General features: G+C 35.0%; 1 long non-coding RNA gene across 1 annotated transcript in view; it reads right to left on the bottom strand.

Moving 5' to 3' along the window:
- The window catches only part of LOC131482105 (uncharacterized), a 214159-nt gene that overhangs the window by 93120 nt on the left and 101532 nt on the right, over nt 1-19507 (bottom strand). The window lies entirely within an intron of this gene.

Below are 19507 nucleotides of genomic sequence, written 5' to 3'. Positions count from 1 at the left end.
GGCCTGGGAAAGCAGTCGAGGACAGCCCAAAGGCCTTGGGACCCTGCACCCGCGTGGGAGACCTGGAAGAGGTTCCTGGTACCCGGCTTCCGATGGATGCAGCACCGGCCATTGCGCTCACTTGGGGAGTGAATCATTGGATGGAAGATCTTCCTCTCTGTCTCTCCTCCTCTCTGTATACCTGACTTTGTAATAAAAATAAATAAATCTTTAAAAAAATAATTGATTTGATTATTCTCTGTTCTGAGTTGAAACAATCACCCACTCTGACAAGTCATCTATATTCTGTCTTCACTAGACAAAATGTGTTTTGTACCCACTCTATTGTCCCATGAAAACATAATTTTTTCACTCTATAGGATTGCTTAGACCTTACTGTTTATTGTTTACATGTTAGATCTACTCATCTCAATTATTTGCTTTATACTTTTTCTAGTTATACTTCTAATGCAGAAACTGACATATGGCAAATATTGTAATGTGTATTTAATGAAATTATCAATGGGACAAAGATCCTTGGTTTGAGAAAAAATAGGTTTGTTTAGTTTGCTGTTCACTGCTAAGCAACACAATTGTAAGTTCTTCGCTATAGTAACACAGTATTAAGACTTTCAGACAGCATAGTACATTAAGATTCCCATAGAGAACAATTGGGTCTTCCCTGAAAGGTGCCTGCTGGTTCTAGAACATACTTTTAGAAACATATAAATCATGCTGCACTTCCACATGCTGTATGAAATCCTTCTTTCCCACGTTACCTATTAGAGAACATTTGTCTAAACCTAGTTTGGGTATCTTCCTCAAAAGACTGGCTGGGAATCCAGGGCATTGTATACCTGATTTCATGTGGGTTGTCACACCTTTTTTTTTCCAAATACCTAAATCAATTTTTCTTCGAACATATTTTTGAATATATATCCCAGAGGTTGACTATAGCTGTTTTCTAAAGAAAATGCTTCAGGATTAAACAATTTGGAGAATTAAGGGCAAAATAAAACATACCAAAACAAAACAATGTAGAATTCCTGTAGCAGGACTTTTTGAAGCCTCTACTACACAAATGAACACTTAATACTCAACAGAAAAAATATGCAGTGTTTTCCAAAAATTATTCAGTCATGAGTCTTCATTATTTAATAATTCTATGATGTAATTCTGGAATACATATTCGGTAAACTAGATAAAACCGTTCATTTTTCTTCTTTTATGTGCCATCATCAAATGTTTCTTTCATTCATATACAACTCTTCCTGTGTTTTTCATGTACTGAGAGCTCAGGAACTTCCCCATTGTTGATGCACAAATAAAAATCTTGTGCTAATGCATAAACCCCGTATCTACTCGACTTTCAAATAATCTCCTGTTATTACAGTTTCTATATTTTCTCCATCTTTCCCTTTTTCCATTTTATAATCAATTTTCTATGTCCTTGACTGTGCCTCCTATCATAGTAAAAGTAGAATTTTAAAAATGTGAGGTAAATATTAGCAAAGATACAAAAATCACACAGATGCAGAATATGCTTACGCTAAAGCACAAAACATAATTGCATACAAAATCTCAGATTTCATCTAGTTTCCTAAAATATTGGAAAAGTAAATGAAATTTGAGAATTCAGTTGTATGCACAGCTCTACATTACAGTTATTGTGCAAGCAACTATGTGATTTCACTTACATTCACTTCATATTTTATTCCAATGCTTTTTCAAAGAAATTATAGTTTTAGAATTAAAAGATTGTAGATGTCACTTTGTGTTATGTTTTAGTGTTAGTACCATTCTAATACAAAAACAGTTGATAGAACTAGAAAAACCAGAATATGACTAATGACAAGAGATGATTTATTAAGTAAAATTGATATCGGTGAGTAAGAAAAGATTGAGTCAAAACCCATTATTTATTATACCAATATGAAAGCTTGAGTGCAACAAAGACAACATCATTTACTGAGAATGTCAGACGGATTCATTTCTTTCTAGTGAGAAACTTGTTGTCTTCATAAAGTAAAGCATACCCTGACTTTAGTTTCCTAAGGTTTCAGTGTAATGAAATGACAGTATTATTATTCAACCTTATAGCTTTAAAATTTTCCATCAATTAATAATTTAATGTGTCATTTTGGATGCATAAAGTCTAATATAAATCAAACTCAAACTTACATAACAGATCTTGAAAATGATGTTAGTAAAGAACAGTGCATAATGTTCTATTTCTTCAGGATTAATAAATCCCAAGCATATCCCATAATATATTCAACTTTAGTTACTTTTCTACACCAAAATATTAACCTTTCAGAAATTTGCTTATGAGCTTTCATTCTTGGTGTCAGTATTAATGCACTTGAAACAGCACAGCCATCAATGAGTAGGAGGCAGATTTGTATACAACCACAGCTGGAATGGATCTGCACTGATTAAAATGGGAAGCAGCATCTGGAAGGAACAGAAATCGTGCAACTGATTTGATTTTACAAAGCAAACACATTCTTCGTGTTGTGATTTAGTTTGCTAATTAGGCCTTGCATAATCAAAGAAACTTTGGAAGAAAATAATTCTGAATTACTCTCAACTTTTATGCCTTCTGAGATCTCCTTATAATGTTTTTCACATTTATAAGAAGAATATATTTCAAACTGAATGTCTCAGACAATAAAAGAATGTGTGCAAATAATGTCCCATTGGGTGATCGTGTCAGATTATTATTACAGCTGAATAAAAAGGGAAGTTAGAAAGGAGAATATCAATGAATTTGTGGTATCTTCTATGTCAAGAACTAGAGCAACATGAGCATTACATATAAATATATATATATATTTTTTTAGTGTATCACAACTCAGTGGACTTTTACTGCATAGGACCATGGTAAATATTTTCAACTTTTGCTGCAATACACTCCATGATGTAATCTCTCTATTTAATATTTCAGCAGAAAAGTAACCATAAACAAACAAATGTGTCTGTGCTTTAATTTATCTTTGCTTTAAAAAGATGATCTGTCATGTATTTCACTCTTTGGCTTATTTAATGTTTAAAATAACAACTAGTAATAAACAGTAATAGTAAATGTGGCTTTAGGTTGTCAAATGAACACTGAGTCATATGAATTTTACACCTAGACAACACTAAGAGACTCTACATAGTGCCATGTTTTAATCCATGTCTATAAAGATATTTCAAAAAATTCATGGCAAATTAAAACAATTAAAGGATAAGTTTGTTTTAGGATCAAAAATTTGAAATCCATGCATACTATTTGCATAACAAACATTTCTATAAACTTTTGAAGACTTATTACAGGATTTCTCAAAATTTTTACACCAGAATAAACATATAACATATATGGATACTATTAAAGCTATACGGTATAGTATACCATCCACTTAGCCTGTGTCAATTTGCTCTAGTAAATAATTTTCTTCCAGAATCAGCTTACATAGATTCCAAAAATTATTCAGTTATTCAGTCATTCAATTGCCTTAATATCTGCTGGTTCCCGTTTGCAACACTTGCCAAATGCTGAAATGACTGAACCTGGGCCAGAAAAGAGCCAGGAGCTAGGACATCAATTCCAGGTCTTACACATATGTAACATACACACTTGAGCCATCATTCACTGCTACTCAGGCGCACATAAACAGGGAAATACAATCAATGGCAGAGTTGAAGTTCAAGTCCTCCAGTAAGGGATGTGGGCATCTTAATAGTGAAATCCACAAGCAAACCAAAACACCTGTCTCACTGATGTGGCCATTTAATGACAGATGCTTCATTGAAGTACATGTAATGGTCATGCCTAATAAAACTGCAAGAAATAAAGTCAAGTACAAGGAAATAATGTAATCAAGAGAAGAGGTGAACACCAGATGTGTGCTGCCATAACATGGTTTTATAGTAAACAATTCTTTTAAGAAACAGATGAATGCTGTCTGCAAAATAATGACAAAGGGTAATAGGTAAATACATAAATAGTAGCACTATCACTTATTATTGTTATGGAATCTATATACACAACATAATTATTTTGCTATTCTTGTATAAGACCAACAGCACAGTTTTGATTACAGCATTACACTAAACATGGGGAGAATGAATATACTGCAATGTTACAATGATTATGGCTTCATTAAGCAACAGGAATTCTCCAGCTTTGTAATAATTTTATGCATCTCCCTTTACATATACTGGCCATCATCAAACACAATGTCATTTAGGCATGATTGTAAATATAGAAGATATTTTATAAAGTCTGTGAATGTGGTAAGTGGTGATAATGGGAAATAATTTTGGAAGATTCCAAATTCAAATCTTCACTTAAACTAGTGTTCCCTCTCTATAATTCACCTGAGGTCTTTCTGGGGGTTTGGGACTAGGGAGGCCGCCAGTTCATAGGTTTAGGTCAGGCCCCTGCTGCTTGTTAGCTTTCTAGGACGGACTCAGTTGATGGGAACCACAAGGTCCTAACTCAGCCAATATCACTAAAGAAAAAAGATAACCAACAATGAAAGAATTTGCATGTTCCTGTATTGGGAGAATTGATATAATCAAAACAACTATATGGTAGGGCAATTTATAAATCCAACATGATTCCAGTTAATGTACCAACAAAATTTTTCTCAGATCTTACAAAAAACTACTCAAATTCATACGGAAACACAAGAGACCCCAATCCTCACCACCACATACCCACCCCGTGCCCTTGCTCATTCTCCTCCTTTTAAAAATTATTTTCTTTTATTTTTATTATTATTTCTCCATGATACAGTTTTGTAGGTATATGGATTCCCTATCCCCCAACTCTTCCTCTCTCTGCATTCTCCCCACCGCCATTTCCTATCATATTATCACAGAACTATAGTCCTTTAATAATAGTTACAAGTTTAACATTCTGCTATTTAAGTGTGTCACGCAGTGTGAGTATAGACAATAGTAGAAAATCTCGTCTCAAATAGTCAAGGTACATTTAACAGCTTCATTGGGACATTATAAAAAAATTTAGAAATGACCTGATTTGAGTTAGCTTCACAATCACAGGCTTAATACTCCATTAGGTAAGGAATTCAAGAACGAGTTAGTATTTTAAAAAGCAATTTATCCTCATACTCAAAGGCTATAAACAATAATAACATTTTAAAATGTCAATTTCACTTGTAAGGATTACATTTTTATAATCTATATTTTAGGTACTCTGTAGCAAGAAAAAAACCTATGTTTTTATTGTTGTTGTTTGTTTTTTTTGTGGGGACTGGTTTCCACTTGCAATTGTTTTGTTGTAACAGAGTGGATTTCAATGTTTTTTAAGGTTGGTAAGTATTCCACAGGGCATATATGTCATATTTTCTTTATCCAATCATCAGTTGGTGGACATCTGGGTAGATTCCTTATCTTAGCCATTGTAACTTAATTTGCTATAAACAGGAGTACAAATAACCTTCTGATATGCTGATTTCATTCATTTGCATAAATTTCAGATGGCTGGGTCATATGTAGATCAATTTTCACATTTCTAAGGACTCTCCATAATGTCTTCTACAATAACTGCATCTACCAGCAGTGAATTAGGTTACTGCCCCCACCTCCCATCTTCATCAGCGTTATCATTTTCTGATTTCTGTATGACTACCATTCTAACTAGAGTGAGGAAATACCACATTGTGATGTCTGTTTGCATTTCCCTTATGGCTAGTTATCCTGAACATTTTTTCATGTCTGTTGGCCATTTAATTATCTGAAAAATGACTGTTCATGGCCTTTGCCCATTTAACTGGATTGCATTATTGTTGTTCAGCTTCTGGAGCTCTTATATAATCTGATATTAACACTTTATCAGTTGAGTGGTTTGAAAATATTTTGTACAATTCTTTTTCAGGTGCCTCTTCACATTGATGAGGGTTTCCTTTGCAGTGCAGAAGCTTCATAACTTCATGCAATCCCATTTTTTGCTTTAGTTGTGTGTGTTTCTGGGGTCTGTTCCAAAAAGTCTGCCTATTCCAATGTCTTTCAGAGTTTCCTCAATACTTTTCTCTAGTAAGTTGACAGTATCACATCTCATATTAAGATACTTAAACCATTTCAGATCTCATATTAAGACACTTAATCCATTTGAGCTAATTGCTGAGTAAACCATAAAGTAGGGATCCTGCTTCAAACTTCTGCATAGGAGATTTAATTTTTCCAGTTTATTGAACAGACTACCCTTTTTTTCCAAGGATTGGTTTTAACTCATTTGTCAAAGATTAGCTGGTTGTAGATGGATGGATTTATTTCTGGGGGTTTTATTCTTTCCCATTGGTATATATGTCTCCTTTTTTTACCAGTACCAAGTTGTTTTGATTATTAATGCCCTGTAGTATTTCATAAAGTCTTACGTTGTGAAATTTCAAGTGCGACTGATGTGAGAAATAGTAATTTTAAGATGTAGCCAGGAATCCCAGTTGAGAATATAGCTGTGAATACTATATAGCAAAATTTGAACTTTTTTTATATTCAATGTGGAAATAACTATACATCAGAAAGGAAGGCAAATGGTATGTTTTCAAGGTAATTATTACAACAAGGCTTTTTAAATGGTAAACCCCAAAGTCAGTAGAAAACAGATTCAGGGGCTAAGGAGCTCTGCAGTAGAATGCAGTAGAAATGAAAGCATCTGCATGCCAGTATTCAGGATCTGTCATAAAAAAAATATATTTTTTTACTTCACACATTATTACTGATTCAGGGTATATTTTAGGCACTGAAATTTTACTTGAGTCTATCTTTTATACTTACAAAAAAGAATGTCCAAGTCTACAGCCATACCACCCTGAATGCACCCAATCTCGTCTGATCTCGAAAGCGAAATGGGGTCAGGCCTCAATAGTACTTGGACGGGGAGAATGTCCTAAATGATTGGGACAATTTTGTGAAACATCTGCAGTAAACAGAAATACGTGATTAATTAAAAGCAATTCAAACACTAACAGTGTGGGCTCAAACTATTTGGGTGAGTGATAAGATACATATATTTTCAAGTTATTCCTTAAGGATGAACTTAGCAGAGTCTTAATCCTGTGTAGTGAATGGCTGCACAGGAACAATTCTGGCACAATGTATTTAAATGTCTGAGATGCTCTTTGTTCTCATTTCCCCAAATAATGTAGCTAATTGAGGAATGAACTCAAATGTTACCTCTTCTGAATCCTTCCCTGGTTATAACCAATTTCAAATTTGTAATTATCCCCAGTTATCTACTGCTATGGCATGGATGCGACTCGCATTCCAAGCGGTTCATGTGCTGAAGTCTTGGTCCTCCATTCGGTTGTCGTGAGGTGGTGTGTGGAATCTTTAGGATTCAGGACCCAGAAGAAAGTCAGTGGCATGGCCATGCAATAGCTTGAGCGATTCCAGTCTCTAACCTTGACTTTTTGTTTGGCAATGTGATCTCCACATCTTGGGCATATTCCTGGCATTTGCCATGATGTCCTCACTGAAGCTGAGCCAATCTCAGGGCCATGCTCTTGCATTCCCAGAATAATGAGCCAGATATAAAGTTAGCCTGCATCAAGCAACTCATTATAGTTTTCTTACAATTTATTTTACCTATACACAGTGAGCAAATTTTATATATTTCACAATACAGATTTAGTAGTGATACTTTCCACTGTGCCCTCCTTCCTGCCAGTATTTGCCACCTACCCTCCTCCCTTCCTTCTTCCTTTTTTAAAATTTTTATAATGGGATACTTTCATTTCACTTTGTAATCACTTGCATAACACTCCATCATGTAAAAATTTCAAAACACAGCAAGAAAAAAAAACTACTATATAGACAAAGGCTGTAAATGATAATCAAATCTCAAAATGTCAATCTCATATAGACTACCTTGTTTACACTCTGTGTTAGGTACCACAGTTGATGAGGAATATTTTATTCAATTTTTGGATTTCTTTTTTGTTTTTTGGGGGGGGACATTGGCTTCAGACTATTCTATTGTCCTACACCTACTTTATTTCTTTAAAACTCTTAAGAACAACATAAAATTATCTGTTTGTTTAATTTGTCATAATCTTTGGAAGTAAATTCTTTGAAAATAGAGACTTTCCTTTTCATAATCACTGATATATCTATGGTGACTTGACTAGAAATAGGCTCAAAGTCAGCAATCAAATTATGTTAAATGAATAACAATAAAAGAGGATACATTTAAAAGTGTTCATGTAAGTAGAATTAACTATTTCCCAATATCTCTAAGACCACTCGTAGCCTAGAGACTTTCTCACTTCTCATATATCATAATGCTGTTAATGAATATTCTCTTGAGTTTCCAACTTCCTCTTTTTAAGATCGCTTGGACACCATGGAAATAATAATCTTACTATAATACTACACTGAGTAGTCAGTTCACATACTTGAATGTCTCTCCTCTTGTGAAATAAAATTAAAATTCCTCATCTAGGAATTCAAATTTCTCAAGAATATCACTCCAATTCAACTCTCTTAGATATTTTCAGACTTTTAAACATTTTATTCAGTTCCACTTCTTTCTTGAGGGTTTGCTGAGAAACACTAGGTCAAATGTTGTCTTTGTGTTTTGTAAGGAAAATATTTTTGATGCAGAGAAAACACTTTTTTTAAAAAAAGATTAATTATTTTTTTAAATTGGAAAAGCAGATATACAGAAGAGACAGAGAGAAAGATTCCTCATCTGTTGGTTCACTCTCAAGTTGCTGCAACAACCAGAGCTGATTTGATTTGAGTCCAGGAGCCAGGAACTTGTACTGGGCTTCCCACACAGTTATAGGATCCCAAGGCTTTGGGCCATCCTCTACTGTTTTCCCAGACCACAAGCAGGGAGATGCAAAGTGGGGCAGCTGGGACATGAATCGGCACCCATATGCGATCCTGGCAGATGTAAGGTGAGGATTTAGCCGCTAGGTTAACATGTCGGGCCCAAGAAAACACCATCTACACAGATCCACTGATGATTTTTAGTAATTTGCTTTCCCTGAAATTTCTACCTTGCTATATGTTTTTTATATACTTTCTTGAGTTGAAAATGATTTTAATGTTTTCTCCCACAACATTTTAGAAGAACTCTATAAATGCTTTGGCTTGACAAAGAATTCACAAGCACCTCGTGGAAAGCAAACTTTAACAATTATAAGGAAAATATTTATCTGTTACTCCACAAGAAATTAATCATATTATACACTGCTTCTTTATTACTAGCTCTTGAATTCCACTTTAATTAATAATTTAATTATTTCCTTATTTTCATTAATCCCTGGCAATCAACTTTGTTTCTTTCTCTTTTTTTCACATATTTACAAACCCTCATTTATCTTCATAAATAAGAGGCAAAAATGATCTCTGGCCTCCTTAGAGTCCTACCAGTAACAGAACTGTTTGAATCACAACCTCATCTAGTTTATGCGAATTACCACTTCTTCTACCTTTGCCTTTTATTGACTCACAATGTGATTCATTATTTTATATTAGGAGTCTCTTACTTTTATTTATACTACAGATATTTCATATCATGTTACCTTGCCAAAGTTTCTTTTTCTTTTCAAGCAGGAAAGTATATCAGCTCTTCATACATAACAGCTGTTATATACTTCGATGTCAATCTAGTTTCACTAAGTATTGTATCAGATATTTGTATGAAGTACCAATGAAGTAATTACCCACTGAGCACATTTATTCTCTAATCCTGCATGAGCCCTAAGTCATCGTTTCATTGTATACAAGTCGATTCCTTTCACTGTTAATGTTTTAAAGCAGTAGTATCCTCACTACATCTTTAGTGATGACTGTACTCTGCCAGTGATGTTTAAGTTTTGTTCTTCATACTTTCCCATACAATCAATCAGTTTATAAAGCAACATTTTTTGACTTTTAGACTGCCACCAAAAATCACTGCCAAAGTTCTGTTAAACAAACACCTACATACATATGCTTGTAATTTTTACATACTTATTTTAAAAAGAAATTACATCCCCTCTGTTAAATTCAAGCACTGACCAAGTTTTATTGCTTGCTTACATCACTGAATATACTTACAACCCTCAAATAGGGTGGAATATCTGAAGATATATATTGCATAATTCAATGACATTGCATATTTGAGCAGAATTCCATTAATTTTGCTTGCATGTAATAGTTTTTGGACTTAAAAGCATTTTTTCAAACTGCATGACTGTTTCCAAAACTGTAAGTCTAGACCTATCATTGATATCATGGACTCTTTGAAATGGATGGAGATGAAAAAAAAGAAACATGGAGATAAAGTTCGAAATCTTGCTTTTTACTTTTTACTGAATAGTAAACAATGCATTTTCTTTTTTATACTATTAACTCCAGAAACATTGTGATTCTGAAGCAATACAGGAATAAGAAAGTGAAGATGGAGATAAACTTGAATGTCCAGTGTATGTGTAAAGACAAGTTATTCTAGAAAGAATTCAAACAGGATTTTTCTGGAGATGAAAACAGATGGTGCCTTAGAATGGCAGGTAGTAAGATAAGGAAAAGAAGATTAAAATATATAAGCAGAACTTTTCTATATATATCACTAATTTTGCTGAAAACAAGTACAAATATTAAACAATATACTCAATGCATCAGTCCAGCTATATGGTAGCTATATAGTTAAAAGTCTCTGTGAAATCTCTTTATCATCTTTTCTTACACATATACATCCATAGTAAACTTGATTTTATAAAGTAGGTGCGGCAAAATAATAAAAATAGAACATTTACAACAAAACATTGCAAGAAAATTTTAAGACTGTGAATCCACTGTCTGCAAGGTTAAAATGACATATAAAGGATGATTTGAGTTTGGGATGCTCTGCTACCTATCCAGCTGCCTGTTAATGCTCTGGAAAAAGTAGCAGAAGTTAGTTCAAGTGCTTGGGTCTCTGTTACCCATATGGGAGACCTGGAGGAATTATCTCACTCGTGGCTTCAGCTTGGCCAGGTTCTGGCTTTTGTGGCCATCTGGGCATTGAGCTAGAAGATGGGAAAATATGTGAGAGTGTGTGTGTGTGTGTGTGTGTGTGTGTGTGTGTGTGTGTGTGTGAGTGATTTTCAACCCTTGCCTCTGTGTTGCAAGATGTTTATGAAGACTGACTGGACTGCCATCTTAGCCTAGCGACTAAAGTCCACTCCTTGTAAGGCCAGGATCCCATATGGGCACTAGGTCAAATCCTGACTGCTCCAAATTCCATCCAGCTCTCTGCTCCTGGCCTGGAAAGTAGTGAAGGATGACCCAAAGCCATGGGTCCCTATATCCCTGTATGAGACCTGGAAGAAGTTCCTGTCTCTTGGCAGCAGGACTCTGGCTGTTGTGGCCATTTCGGGAGTAAACCAGTGGATCAAAGATCTTTCTCTCTGTCTCTCCTCTATAAATCTGACCTTCCAATAAAAATGAATGTCTTTAAAAAATGTTTTAATGTTGTCTACATTACTATAATCTGTTCAGAGAGTAGATGTTTTACAACATTCCCTATTGTCTTTAAAAGGATATTGTGTGCATTTCCTTTTTGGTTTTCTTTTGTTATGCTCCTATTTGTAATTTTTAGATTATTTTCTGCAGTTCAACGACTGTATTTTCAGCTTGTTCTCATGTATTTTAATTTATCCACTGCTGCACAATTTTTTAAAAATGCTCATTGCCGGGACCGGCGGCGTGGCCTAGCGGCTAAAGTCCTCACCTTAAACGTGCCCCAGGATCCCATATGGGCACCAGTTCTAATCACAGCAGCTCCACTTTCCATCCAGCTCCCTGCTTGTGGCCTGGGAAAGCAGTCGAGGATGGCCCAAAGCTTTGGGATCCTGCCCCCATGTGGGAGACCTGGAGGAAGTTCCTGGTTCCCGGCTTCGGGTCGGCGTGCACCGGCCCGTTGCGGCTCACTTGGGGAGTGAATCATCGGATGGAAGATCTTCCTCTCTGTCTCTCCTGCTCTGTGTATATCTGGCTGTAATAAAAAAATGAATAAATCTTAAAAAAAAAGAAATACCTTTCTATGATTAGGAGACATCAGAAATAAGAAAGTCATTATTACCTCTGTGAAAGAATCATGTAACAGGAAATATCAGTAAAAATATTATTCATTTTTTTATTACAGCCAGATATACACAGAGAGGAGGAGAGACAGAGAGGAAGAGCTTCCATTAGCTGATTCACCCCCGAAGTGACTGCAAGGGCCAGTGCCGCTCTGATCCGATGCCGGGAACCAGGAACCTCTTCCGGGTCTCCCACACGGGGGCAGTGTCCCAAAGCATTGGGCCGTCCTCAACTGCTTTCCCAGGCCACAAGCAGGGAGCTGGATGGGAAGTGGAGCTGCTGGGATTAGAACTGGCGCCCATATGGGATCCCGGGGCTTTCAAGGCGAGGACTTTAGCAGCTAGGCCACGCCGCCGGGCCCAATAGAAAGGTATTTCTTCATGTGTTCTGTAATTCTGATTTTTGAGTTCATATTTCATGTAGATTTAACTATATGAATTCATTGCTATCTGGCATGAAAGGTTGCCCTTCTACAAAGAATCACCATTTACATTTGTCACAAATTTTGGAAAGCTACACATTTACACTTCATTCCTACCCCACCCCATTTTCTGTACTTTGCAAATAATATAATTTCAACCCTCAAACTTTTAGTAAAGTAATACTGTGGAGTTAGTCTTAAGGGGGTTCCCATTTTCTGTGTTTCAAATCAAAACAGACTTTTTTCCCATCAGCTCCTTCAAGCAACAAATAGATTTTTTCCTTGTTTATTTTCTTATTTTCCAGTCTTGCTATAGACTTTACCTTTATCTTTCACGGGTCTCAGGCTGTTTTGTGGACCTCAGTCAGTCTGCCAGGTGTAGACCCACAGCTTTCTTTTCCCTATTGAGTGAACCCTTCAGGCACTAATTCTCGGTTTCAGAGATGTGCAATGATCCTTTGTGCAGAGTAATGACCACCCTGATTTCCTAGCTCTTCTTTGAGTTTGGATTCTGGGTTTTTCCGCTGCTTTCTTGTGCACTCAATTGTGCATACAAGGAAGTGACACATTTTACAGAGCATTTCTAAGTGTTTTATGGACTAAAAAAATGCTTTTAGAACAGCAGCTTGCCATAGAACTGGCCAAAAATATATATTTATCATTTCATATTTTCAAAATATGGCCTTTTAGCCTAGCATACATCCATATGAACTGAATTATTTTCACCGTAAATCAAGTGTTAGTGATAATAATGTAAGAGCAGTAATAATAAATACACTAAACTCTCAAATTGTTGTTCCTACCCCTACTTAAAAAAAACAAATAGCAATTTTTTCACTTTCTTTATGTTCTATTTTGATTCCTCTGGCATTAAGAATAGATTGGAGAAATGGGTTGGGGGGGGAGAGAAGTCTCAGAGTCTTTGGAACCATATCATAAAATTAATTAACTTTTTAAAAATAGGTTGTAATTAGTATATTAAAAACTTATTTTATAAGGAAATACTCTTCCTCCCCAATAATTTGCTTAAATGTTTTGACTTTGATTGATTCCTTAATTGCCATAGTCTTGCCTGATACACTTCCGAGATAATTCTACTCTTGTACCTACCAAGATTTGTAAACACAATTCAACCTTGAATGATATCCTGAATATCTATGAGTTAAATTCCTCATTAGATTCTTACATTTCATATCTAATAAATTAACAAAATTAAGACAAGCAATATTATGCATTACAGTAATTCTATTTCTTCCTTTTTTCTTGGTTTTGTGAAGCCACAGGTATAGCTATTGCTTAATGCACTGATTTTAGTGAGTTAAAAAACATTATTTTTAAATCTACATGCTTGAAAACATTTTACTGAACACAGTGACTTTTTCTACTTTAACATTTATTTCTATTTTAATTTTTACTATTATTCTTCGTGACATGGTTCCATAGGCGCAGGGATTCCTGCCAATACTTCCCACCCCTCTCCATGGTCGTTCCCTATATTGTTACAACAGTATAGTCCAATATTTTGCTCTTTAGTGTAACACACCATTGTACATGCATTGGTAGTCCAGTATCCTATGTCAAGATATATTTAACAGTTTCATTGGGGGTCCTCTTTTTATTCAGTAGAGATGCATACTGTGATGAATCCTTACTTCTGGTATGCTAGTCTCCATTATATAGTTCATCTACGAAAATAAATGTATATGCATGTTTACTTATTATCCGTTTATCTTTTATTTTTCATGCAGCTTGCCTTATATCATAGAGAACCCTACATTTACAACAGTACAGTCTGCAGTATTGAAAACATGCAAACAATCCAGGTGCCTGTTGAAAGAAGAATGAACAAAGAAACTTTGGTACATCTATTCCATGGAATACTGCTCGACCATTAAAATGGTAGAATTCTACCATTTGTAACAAAATGGTCCCTACTAAACACTATCATGCTTAGTGAAATAAACTGATTTGAAAAAGACAAAATTTTTCCAACTTTAAATTCACTGATCATAAAGTGATGTGACAATTTATTTGATTATCACCTATTCTGCTAGTAATGTTTATATAAGGGACACACAGTAACATTAAAAAGATGTTGTATTTTGGTTAAAAATGCAACTCTACTATTCTATTGTAAGAAGGAAAATGTTAAGTAAATGAAATCATAGGGAGACTCCCACATCATCAAAATATTATAAGGAGAAGAAAAAATACAAGGAATTATGGATAGTTTGAATATTGCATTTGAAATAAACAAACAAAATGGGTTACCCATGTATAGTTAATCTTTTACTTAATGCCACAAAGCAGTGTCTTAACTTCTACTTCCCTTGACAATTAAATCCTTCAATATTTCAAAGATACTGTATTGACAATATTCATATAAAACAAAATATGATTGTTTCTAATACGAAACAATCCGGGCCATTATCCATTTTGTAGAAACAAATGCTTTTTACAACACAGCCACTTTCATAACACAGCAGTTGAGTTGAATATTTTTGACTAAGATTATCTGCCCTGCAAAGCAGAAATATTTACCGTTTTGGCCTTCATTGAAAAACTTTGCCAATTCCTCACTTGTGAAATATCTGCAAAAGAGCTTGGGGAGATTTTTATTTTGGATAAGATATATTAAGCACAAGTTCGATTGCACTGGCTTAAAAAATGATTAAATGGCTAACGCTTGCATGGTCTATAAATAAAAATCTTTGTCATGACAGGATACCAGACTATCTACCATTGTCAATACCCACAATGTCATGATACACTTAAATAGCAGAATGATACACTTGTGACTGTTGCTGAAGGACTATTCTATTGTAATAATATGTGCATGAACAGTGGTGGGGGAGAGTGGGGGAGGAAATGGGTGATAGAGGCGGAAGCCTTATACCTATAAAGCTGAATCATGGAAAATAATATAGATAAATAAATGTCCTTTTTTAATGATTGTCATGACTGATGTATGTACCTTCCCAGGGAGGGTAACTAAAAAGGGGGAAATCAGCAAGTTTTTTAAAGTTCTTATTGACTACTGTCACAAGCTCACTTTAAATTCTCTAAGCTTTGACAGTGTACAGGGAACTTAATTATGTATGTTTTCCCACAAATTCTTTTTGTTAGGGCCAACTCCTCTACATCTTCTGATGTTGATATACTATCATGTCATTTTATATGATTTATTCAATAACTGGATATTTCTCAATGTTGAATGAGGCTTCTTCCCCTTTGTACAGACTCAAATACACTCCATAGCACCATGCTCACTTTTGTGGCTACAACTGATTTATGTATTATTCCAAATGACTTAACAATGAAAGAGAAAACTTGTAGTCAGCTTTTGCTGTCTTAAATGATGATAAAGGGGAGGACAGAATATCCCAAGACTACAGGTGGATAAGATTATGGAGAGAAAAAGCAATGAGCAAGTATAAAACTTGGAACTTTCTCATATTCACAAGGTCATGAGGAAAACAAAATGTTGAGAACCAAATACATTTTACTTTGAAGCAAAAGAGAGTTTCATGAAGAAATAATCAATAGTCCAGAAAGAATTAGACTCATAAGACAAGGTCACGAAGCAGATCATGGAAGATCATAACATCAAATTAGTTTCTGGGACTACCTTGTAAGTTCTAAATAATGCTATATCATACAATACCTATCAAGACATTTGTCTAGAAGGCTCAAATTTGTTAAAAAAAAAAAAAAACACTTTCATTCAGTGAACTTGCCTATAACACAGAAAAATGGTTACACTATTATGTAAAGCCAAAGTTTAAAAGAACCACATATATGCAAGTTTTCCTTAAAGTGTTACTTTCTAAAAATGAGATTCTCAAATGTGCTTCCTCCTGAAAAGCTCCTACTTTATTCCTAGTACAATCACACATTAATTTGAACATGCTTCTTTAAGAAAGTTCTACCCGAGTCTCTTAGAAGACTTTGCTAGGGATTCAAATAGAATAGAATCTAGTAATCCCTTAAATCATAATGATTTGTAGTACATTTTTGCACTCATTATTTAACAACATTCTTGATAACAAAGAAATGAAATAAAGGACATAAGTGCAACAAATAAAAGAATAAATAACCAAGTAATTTTTCAATAAAAAATGCCTACATAAGGGAGCAGGTGTTTATCCTGGCAGTTACATTCCCTCACCCACCATCTGTGTACAGTTGGTTCAATTCCCAGACCTAGATGATCCTAGCTTATTGCAAATTCAGAGTTTGGAAAGTGACAGTGATGACTGAAGAAAGTGGGTTCCTCTCACTCTCAGGGGACACCTAGATTGCATTGCTGACTCCAGCTCCGACCCAGTCCCTGTCGTGGCAAGCATTTGAGGAGTCAATCAACAAATGAGAAAAATCTCTCCGTGTATGTGTTGGTGTGGTGTGTGCATGCACATGTGCTGTGTATGTGTCGGTCTCTGCCTTTTAAATGAATTTAATAATAAAAAAAGCAGTATAACGTATGAGTAGAATATCCCTCTGGTCATTCCTACAGTCATCTATAGAATCATAATAAATAGACCGGGATTGCGATTAGTGGGGCAAGGCTTTTCTGGAAATGCCAATTCCCAAGGTACTTTCAGAGAATCTGCCAGATGTGATTGGGAATGTATGTGAAAGTGAATAGGTCTGGGAACAAAGAGCAAAAGCAGGGCTGAAGAATAACTATCAAGAGCAAGATTTTAAAGCCAGTTTCTACAAAATAAAATATATTCTAAGGATAGCAAGCCATCCTTTCAATTTGAAGGAACTAAAGAGGTCCTACTTAGTAGCACAACAGAGGCCAGACTTCACTAGAGGAGGACCTCCGGGCAGGCCAGGCTAGGTTTGGACTGAATACTCTAGACCCCAGGGGTCTCTTCCCAAAGGTCCTCGAGGAAGAGCAACATGATGAAAATGGTGCTTGAGAAAGATTATTTGTGCAGCATGGGGCCAACAGCCTAATACCATGAAGGCAAACATTCATACCAAACACTTTCACCAAAGTGGTACACTTCACCACCCTAAAAAGCCTCGGTGATTACAAAAGGCTATTGCTGAACAGTCCTGCACTTCTGGTGGCATATTTCATTCAAGCTCTTTTGCCAAGGGATTTCTTGCCCCGTTCTTTTCTCTTTAACAAATGTCCTGCCACTGGCAAAGATGGGAATCACTATCTTTTTTTTTTTTTTTTGTCTGCTGCCTCTGGCAGGTTGATGGAAATGGTTGCATTTTAAGTTACTTCTCTGTGTTTACTTGCCAGTGACTTCAGCTGCGACAAGGGCATTAACCTTAGGGGTGAGGAAACAATTCTTCCCTCATGCTCTCTCAGTTCAGAGCTTCTATTCAGCAGGCAGACAGCAAATCACGTACATTATTTGAAGCAATTTTGTGATTTATCCACCGAGTACTGACCTACAATCAAGTGAACTTTGCTTAAAACATCTGAATGGATTTTTAACTGCTACTGTGGGGCAAGGAAAGATAGTTCATGTAGCCACCTTCTCAAAAGCAAATTTCTCTAAAACAGTTCTCCCAAAAGCCAAGGAGCGGAGCAGCTGCATCTTTAACCTCAAAATTGACTTGCAGCTTGCTTCAACAATAGAGTAAAACTCTCATCTTCTTCCTCAGCAGTCATGTGCCAGTTGAAAAAAAATTATATATATATATATATATATATATATATATATATATATATATATATATATAACACAACGAACAGAAGAACCCACTTTTCTCCAGACTTACGACACTAATGTAAAAATCACTGTAATTTCTCATCTGGAGAGTAAAGGTGAACTCACCAAAGTATATTTTGTGCCTATCCATTTGAATTTTACCAGAGAATGTGGACTGCAGATGTTTTAAGAAATTCAAAACTTAATTGTGGATCAGGTTACCAAACAATGAGTAAAAAAACACGGCTCTGCTTTATTGAGAAGGTACTGGGTTGAAAATTCATGAAACAAATTGGAAAATTTCATGATTAATCAATTTAAAGTAATATTAGTAAACATAGTTTACTATTAATTGTATTAATTATAACATTGATTCTTATTCTTTTGTGTTCTTATGAAGCAACTGTTTTAACATCTTAGGAGATTTTTACTATTCTATCTGTTTAATCTCAAATCTACCTTATCTTTTCCTTTTCTATCAGCAAAACTAAATGAATTAAAAGCAATTTTATTATGAACTTAATATTACTGTTGCTTTGAGAATACAGACATTTTAGGATGTCATAGAATACAGTTGAATATCAGAGTCGATGTAAGTGGCATGGATAGTGTTCAAAAAGACATTTCTGGGCAATGTGTCAGATGCTGTCAAGTTGCAGAGGTTGTGGACTACCAGGCAGAAGATGGAGAGAAGTCAGAAAAGTGAAAAGTGACAACCATGTAATTCACAATATGATTACTTTCAACATTTTGTGAGGTAAATTTTATGACACCTGAGTGACTGATTAAAGTGGTAGACAAATGTGAACTTAACCAGAGCAGAAAATCTAAATATAAAATGAATATCTCACTCTCGAGTGCTTCAGGGACTTGTTCATCCCTAGGTTCTGGTCACAACTATATGATCTGGCATGGATCTTAGAGATAATAGTAACAGGTAAAAATTATCACTGTATGTCATCTGCCAGATATTATTCTAGCTACTCCACAGGAAAGTAATTCAAGTTTCACAGTCAGATAATGGGTTAGTCATTTTATTAGCATTAGTTTTTTTGGTATAATTAAACTTGGGTAGAAAGAAATTAAGTAACTTCCCACAAGATCATGGAACTGTTAAGGAACTATTAATGGGAAAAGAACATGTAGCCAACTGTTATAACATGTAACAATTAAAAATACACATTGGTATATATGTGTTTAAGCATGCATACACATATATCAAAGAGATTAATGTTTGCAATTTACTTGAAAGGGAAAAACTAAAATGTATATTATATAACATGATGGCATCTATATCATATATATGATATATGTAAATAAGTATATAAGTGTGTACATATATATATATATATGTATATGTATATAC

The sequence above is a fragment of the Ochotona princeps genome, chromosome 15, assembly GCF_030435755.1.
Source record: "Ochotona princeps isolate mOchPri1 chromosome 15, mOchPri1.hap1, whole genome shotgun sequence".
NCBI lineage: Eukaryota > Metazoa > Chordata > Mammalia > Lagomorpha > Ochotonidae > Ochotona > Ochotona princeps.
The sequence above is the reverse complement of the archived record's forward strand: the minus strand, read 5'-3'. Positions and strand labels throughout refer to the sequence as shown.